Here is a 7725-nt window from a genome sequence, read left to right as displayed (position 1 = left end):
CTTCAGAAGGCTCTGCCACCCCATCTCTGGAGGGTCACAGATGGCCTGAGAAATGGTCATAGTGTGACAATCAAACCAAGAGGTAGGTTTCAAGTCCGTACATCTCAGCTGGGCGCAGTGGCTCACGCCTGGAATCCCAGCACTTTTGGAGGCTGAGGCAGGAGGATCCTTGAGGCCAGAAGTTCAAGATTGGCCTGGTCAACATAATGAGTCTCTGTCTCTCCAAAACATTGAAAACAAAAGCTGGGTGGGGTGTCCTGTGCCTGTGGTTGCAGCTACTGGAGGGAAGGAGGGGCTGAACTGGGAGGGTGGCTTGAGCCTGGGAAGTGGAGGCTGCAGTGAGCCGAGATCCTGCCACTGCACTTAAGCCTGGGTGACAAAGGACCCTGTCTCAAAACAAAACAATATATCTCCTAGAAACCCAACTCTGTAGGGTGGGATGTGGTGCTGCCTGCCTGTAATCCCAACACTTTGAGAGGCTAAAGAGGGAGGACTGCTTGAAGCCGGGAGTTGGAGACCAGCCGGGGCACCAAAGGGAGACCCTGTCTCTACTCCCGTCCCCCCACCCCCCAAAAAAAGCCGGTTGTGGTTCTGGCTCTAGTTGCTGAAGTCCCAGCTACTCAGGAGGCTGAGGCAGGAGTTTCACTTTAGTCTAGGAGTTGGAGGCTGCAGTGAGCTATGATGGCACCACTCCACCCCAGCCTGGGCAACTGAGTGAAAGCTTGTCTCAAAATCAGTAAACAAAGATAAAATTTTGGGCCGGGTTCGGTGGCTCACACCTGTAATCCTGGCACTTTGGGAGGCTGAGAGGGGTTGGATCACGAAGTCAGGAGTTCAAGACCAGCCTGGCCAACATGGTGAAACCCCGTCTCTCCTGAAAACTATAAAAATTAGCCCAAAGCGATGGCAGGCGCCTGTAAATCCCAGCTACTCAGGAGGCCTTAGTAAGGCAGGAGAATCACTTGAACCCGGGCGGCAGAGGTTGCAGTGAGCTAAGAACACGCCACTGCACTCCAGCCTGGGTGACAGAGCCAGACTCTGTCTCAAAATAAAATAGATAAAATAATTATTTTTTAATTAAAAAGATAAACCCACCCTGGGTAAAATATGTGTGTGCACCGCCTAGGAAAAGCCTGGAAGGAGCATCAGCAAATGGGGTCTGGATAGAGGACCGGTGGGGCAATGTCAGGTTCTGTTTTCCAAATTCTCCACAATGAGCCTATGTTACTTTTGTAACAAAAAATCAACCATGCATGTGAGTTTATACATGCTGAGCGTGGCCAGCCCGGCCCCTGGGAGATGAGACTGGAGGAACCCAGGTCTCTCTGTCCCGAGTCCCGGTGGGGAAGGAGGCAGCCCCTGCCAGCCACGCTGCCTTTCAAATGCCCGGTGGGGTCAGGGCTCGGTGTGCCCACTGGCGATATCATGTCTGCAGGCGGTGGCCTCTCCACACACCCTGGCTGCAGAGGTCCCAGGCCTGAATGTCTCAGTCCCCCGAGAGCCTTGCCAGAACCTGCCCAGCCCTCCCTCGGTTCTGAGGCCCGTGTCACCTGAAGGACTGGGGGGACCCCCGCCTGCCCGTGTGCTGACACCAGCCTGGGCGTCAGGAAAGGTGCCCGCCCACCCCCCCATAAAACTCCTGGCTGCCTTATCCATCTCCACCACGATCCCAATCCCACTGCCATACAGTTTCACTTTAACTAATGGGACACTTAGTTTAATGACGAGCGTTTGCATAAGAGGAACCTGCTAATTAAATTTTAAAGCTTGTCATTCCGAGGATTACCGAGCTCTGAACAAAGCGTTTGCCAGGGAGAGGAGTGAGCCCCACCCTGGGAGAGGCCTGGAGCTCCCGGGCGTCAGCTGCTCTCTGCCCTGCAGGGTGCGTTGGGCGTCCGGCACAAACCACGGAGGGGCCTCTGGCTGCCACAGCCAAAAAGGAGCTTTCGTCAGGCCTAGGAGTCTCAGGGCCCTAGATCCCCAGGCAGCTCCCAGGAGGGGCCTGGCTCAGGGCCTTTGCTCTGAAGAAGTGACTTCAAGGGCCCTCTGGCCACACCCCTCCTGGGTGCCAGATGGGGCGGGGTGGCTGTCTCCTAGGGACAGACCTGGGGAGTAAGTGCTGTAAGGAACCCCCCGAGGTGGGGTTCCCAGACGACCCACCGCCCTTTCTGCCATCCTCCTCCTCCCCCTACCTCATCCCAAGGTCAGCCCTCTTGGACTCAGAGCAGGTGGCAGCTGGCTGGTCCCGCCACCCCTGTCCTCTGGGAGACCTAGCTGAGCCTTCAAGTGTGGCCATCCCTAACGCTCAGCCACCCACCATATCTGCAGCCAGGGTTGCTCCCCAAGCAGAGGAAGACAATGGGGAGGGTGGCATGAGTCATGGTGTCACCCCTAGAACATCACAGGTCTCAACCTCTGACCTCTCTGAAGGTCTGACAAAGCCAGCGGTCAGGGCTGGCCAGCCTGAGAACAAAGCTCTTGCAGAGCTTTTGGCTGAGGACAGGACAGAACCACTCTATAAATGACGACCAGCCACAGGCAGTCAGTGGTTTCGGGGACACTGGAAAACACATCCCTGCTGGACCCCGAGGACTCCAGTTCCCCGCCCACCTTGGTGGGCTCTCCCCAGTCAAGGCAAACCTGTGGAGATGCAAGCCTTCCGGGGAAGCCCTGGGGCTGCAGGAGGTGGGTTAAGGACATCCTGTCCAACACAGGCCGGCTGTCATCAGGTGCTGGGTGCAGACATGCTGCTACCCACGGCCCAGCCCTGTGCACAGGTCAAACCCGTGGGGTTGACCCGTACAGGAGAGGCTAGCGAGGCTCAGTCCTGCTGCCCTGGGCCAAGGCTCCCGGAAGGGGTGAGGCGGGGAGTGGCTCTCAGAGACGGCAGCTTTTGGAGCCAGGTGGGACGTTGCCCGCACCAGGCTAACTACAAGACTTCCCGTCTGCCTCTCCCGCTGGGAGCCAGGCGCATCCTCCAGGGTGGTCTGGGAGGGAGTAATCTTCCTGTTTAAAATTGAGGTAAAGTTCACATCACGCAAAATGAACCACTTTAAAGTAAACCCTGTGCAACCATCACCACAGTCTAGTTCCAATCCAGCCACCACCTCCCGCACCTATGCTGTGGGAGAGGGTGGGGGATGTTTGTGAGTGTGCCGTGCCGTGGGAGTGTGACCTCTTGGAGAGCAGATGAGCGTGTGGATGAGCAGGTGTGGGTGTGCAAGTCAGAGTGGGTGTGCCCTTCACCCACCCATCCCAGGCTTTGCCTTGGCGAGGGTAACCTTCCCACGGTAACCCTGGGAAGGAGATTGTACTTGCTCTTCACAGACTCAGAGAGGCTGAGCGGTTCGCCCACAGTCACACAGTGTGGCTGGTGAGTCACATGAACGAGAAGGACGAGGGGCCAGTTCTCCTGAGCCTGTGCTCTGGGGCCTGCTCTGCCCAGGGCATCCCACCGTGGTTCCCTGACTCCTGGACCCACCCAGCCCCAGCGATGTGACCTGGGGGACCCCAGTCCTCCTGAGACGGCATCCCAGGATGGTGTAGGGGGAAGTGTGTGAAATTGGATTTGGAGGGCTGTGTAGCATCTGGGGCCTGTGGCTCCCAAGCAGGGCTGCCCCCAACAGCGACAGCGCTGCAGCCTCTCACGCACGTGCAGGGCAGCCTCTGCCCGGGGGGCTGCAGAATCCGGAGTCTTCTCCTAGGTTTGGTCTTGGGCTCCATCCTACACCCCGAACATGACAGCTGCATCTTCATCTCATACCTACTTTGGAATGCCAAGAGGGGGCTCCGCTAGTCAGGACAGAATATTTTTATGGTAAAAAATGAGCTGCAGTTGCATCAGCTCCAGGAGGGTGGGAGCCGTCACCCGAGGTCGCACAAGCAGACTGATGAAAATTCTGCTTATGAAGTCGCTGCTCCCCCATTAATTAGGGGGGAGGGGGCACTCCGGCGCCACCACGCACCTCACCCACGGCCAAAAGCTTGTCAACATTTTCCACGAAGAATGAAAATGTAAATAACTTTCAGATTATTCAATGTCACCAAGGTATGGAAAAAGGTCGCCATACTGGGTGTCATTTATCTCATTGTGGATTTAAAGAGCTTTTTTCTATTAAATTTCTCAAAATTAATGTTTTATGTTGCTCAGAGTAATTTAAACAATTATGGGCTTAAAGAATTGATCATCACAGCCTCTGGGATTTAGCGCTGCAGGCTGATTCCCCTGAAAAACCTCTGATTCATCAGGGCTGCTACTCGACCAGGCAAGCCCAGGGATTTGGGCCCCACCCGCTCCTGTCCCCCCTTGGGGAGGGGGGCTGGACCTGGCGGCAGATGGTGAGGAGGGAGAGGAGGGGAGGGTAGGGGGTGTCCCCGCTCTTAGGGAGAGGGAGGGGTGCCGCTGTGACTTCTAAGGCATCCCCTGATTTGGGAAGGTCCTTTGGGCTAAAAGAAGCTCTTCGTGTGAATTTCATATTTAAGAGAAAATAAGCCCTTTTAATGTGTTGGTTGAAATTATTTTATTATTCAGGTATTTAAGTTGGATGATGTAATACAGTTGCTGGATTCAAAGTTAGCAAGCCTCTTCTCCCCCCAAGGGGAGGCCACCTAGAGACCTGTGCCACCCTCACCCCCTCCCCTGCTGCAAAGGGGGATGGGGTCCTGGCAAGGGTCGGTCCTCTTTGGTCAGGGACCCCTGCTGCCTCTCGGGTCGGGACCCCAACGAGCGAGAAAAAATAGACAAAACGCGTGCCGGGGCGCACGACCCCGGCCCCGGCTCCCTGCACCCCTGACTGCGCAGAGCCCTCGCCCTCCGACTTTCCTCTGCCAGCCACGCCAGCAGAACCGGGCAGGTCCCATCTCGGGGTCTCCTCCAGCCCGGACGACCCCTCTCCCACTGCGCCCCCGGCCCTACCTCACCCGCCGCCCCACTAGGGTCCGAGACCCGGAGACCCCAGCCGCGGGCGGGACATCAGCCTTCGATCTGTCCCCGCACCTCCCGCTCCGCGGGGAAACCGGGCGCCAGGAACCCCAAATTCCGGGCCGACAACCCGCAGGCGCGCGGCTAAAGCTTCCACCATCCGCTAGAAGGCGTCTCCACCCTGGAAGGAAGGGGCGTCGGTCTCCTGGGGCGGGACCCAGGGAGGATGAGGGGTCCACGTTCTCCTTCCCTTCACCTCGCTACAGCCCAGAGCCCGCAGACTGCCCCGCAGCCCGCCCCGCAGCCCAAGGTCTCTCTCCTCCTGAGGTCTGCAGCTCTAGCTGGGCGCCCCCGGGCCTGGCAGGGGTCCAGGTGGGGGCCGCGGCCCTAAGTCTGATTCTGGGTTCACCCTCGTGGGTACTGAGCGGGAGCCGGAGGAGGTCGGAGCCTGCGTTTCTGTCCCTGGGGCGCGGGGAGGTCACAGGGCTCCCCGCAGGCCCGCGCGGGGTGGCACCGCGTACGGCGCGCGCTGTTCCGATCCGGAACCTGAGGACAGCGAGGTCACGCAGACAAGCTCTCCAGGGCACCGCGGGTCTCCCATCGCGGAGGCCGCCTCCGCAGGCCCCGCTCCCCGCGCCGATCCCGCCGCGCCCCCCTCCCCGCGGCTCCCAGGGCGGTGTCGGGAGCAGCCCCGCCCCCACTCGAAGCGGGGGCGGCCCCGGGCTCCGGGATTATCGACGCGCCGCCAGCTGGAGCGGGCTCGGGCGGGGGTGCTGCGGACGGGGTCCCCGCGGGAACACTCGGCACTTTATTAACCTGTCAGCGCCTAAAAGGTCCCGGGCGGCCTGGGGGAGGGGCCGGAGGCCGCGACGGGGTGGGGGCGCGACAGGGGGATTTGCACCCCCTCCTCGAGGCTGCCCCTCCCAGCCTGCGCCGCACCCCGGTGCCCCCTCCCTAAATCCCGCCTTCGACCTGGGCCTGGAGCCGCTTTCCCCCGCGGGTTGCCCGTTGCCCCCGGAGAGAGTTCGGGGTCGTCCCTCCAGCGCCGGTCCCTGGCCGTGGGGCCGCTGGCTGGAGTCTCTGCCCTGGGGGCACCGCCGCCAAGGCCGGCCCCGAACCTCGCACTTTCCCATCGGCGCGCCTTTGCTCGAACTGGTCGCGGTCCCCACGCGCCATCCCAGCGTCCAACCCCATCTGCTTCCACGCTCGGCTCCAGTTTTGCCTCCATTCCCAGTGGCCGTCGGGGCCCTTCTCCCCTCCCAGGGCCGCCCTGGTGACCTGCGCGTCGTTCCGCTTCCCAGGGGTGCCCGGTACCTCCTTAGACACAGAGGGGCTGCCCAGACTGGGGCCGAAAGTCAAGCGCCACATGGAGGGAGGGAGGGCGGCGCTGGGGCGGGTGGGGCTTGGGAGGACCCGACAGAAACCAGGTTGACTGCCTGAGCAGCACACCTCCTTCCCCACAGCGGGGGGTGGGGGTGGGGGGACCCAGGCCAGGACAGGCCCTTTCCCTCTCTGGGCCTCAGTCTCCCCACAGGCAGGGGCCGCTGGGCAGAGCATAGCCAATTCTAGAAATGTTTACGGAATGAACAGATCCAGGAGCCCGCCAGAGCCCCTGCCGGGTTCAGCCCTGCAGACCTGGGGTCTGTGGGCACCTAGAGGTCAGCAGAGGTCAGGGTCAGGGCAGCCTGGACATCAGACCCTCTCCGTGTGACGTTTCTCAGAGCTCCTTTACCCCAGCCCCATCACTCCCAGACCCCAGGGTTGCCCAAGCCTGCATAGCTGAGGACAGGCTCCCCCTCTTTTCTCTCTAGCTTCCCTCCCCTCTTCCCCCTCTTCCCTCCCCTTCCCCTTCTTCCCTCCTCTCTCCTCCCTCCCCACTCTTCCCTCCCCTCCCCTTCTCCCTCTTCTCTCCCCTCTCCTCCCTCCCCTCCCCTTTCCCGGGCCTTAGCTTTCTCTTCTGTGAGATTGAGGGGAGAGGCCGCTGTGGGACTCAGAAGAGGACCTGCCTGACACGCATCCCAAAACGATGAAAAGGACGTCCCTCAAAAGACAACTGTTCCCTTGGCTGGGCGCGGTTGCTCACGCCTGTAATCCCAGCACTTTTGGAGGCTAAGGCGGGTGGATCACGTGAGGTCAGGAGTTCGAGGCTAGCCTGGCCAACATGGTGAAACCCTGTCTCTACTAAAAATACAAAACTGGGCGTGGTGGTGCGGGCCTGTAATCCCAGCTACTTGGGAGGCCAAGGCAGGAGAATCGCTTGAATCTGGGAGGCAGAGGTTGTGGTGAGCTGAGATCGTGTCATTGCCCTCCAACCTGGGCAACAAGAGCAAAACTCTATCTCAAAAAAAAAAAAAAAAAAAAAAATGGTCCCAATCAGTTTCCCCCAAAAGATGGCTGGTTCTGGAGAGACTTGGGGGTCAAAAAAGGGGGAAGATCCTGATTCTGCAGCTCAGAGCAGCTTCCCTTGGCCACATTCTGGAGGGGCCTCCCCACCCTTACTTGGGGGACTGAGGCCAGTGCAAAGATCCCCATGAAAGGCATTCCCCCGCTCCTCCACCTTCCCTCCCACTCCACTGAGAAATAGGCAGACCAGGCTCCTCCACCTTCCCTCCCGTCCACTGAGAAATAGGCAGACCAGGCTCCTCCACCTTCCCTCCCTTCCACTGAGAAATAGGCAGACCAGGCTCCTCCACCTTCCCTCCCCTCCACTGAGAAATAGGCAGACCAGGCTCCTCCACCTTCCCTCCCCTCCACTGAGAAATAGGCAGACCAGGCTCCTCCACCTTCCCTCCCCTCCACTGAGA

This window comes from Trachypithecus francoisi, unplaced genomic scaffold, assembly GCF_009764315.1.
Source record: "Trachypithecus francoisi isolate TF-2019V2 unplaced genomic scaffold, Tfra_2.0 Lachesis_group16, whole genome shotgun sequence".
Lineage (NCBI taxonomy): Eukaryota > Metazoa > Chordata > Mammalia > Primates > Cercopithecidae > Trachypithecus > Trachypithecus francoisi.
The sequence above is the reverse complement of the archived record's forward strand: the minus strand, read 5'-3'. Positions refer to the sequence as shown.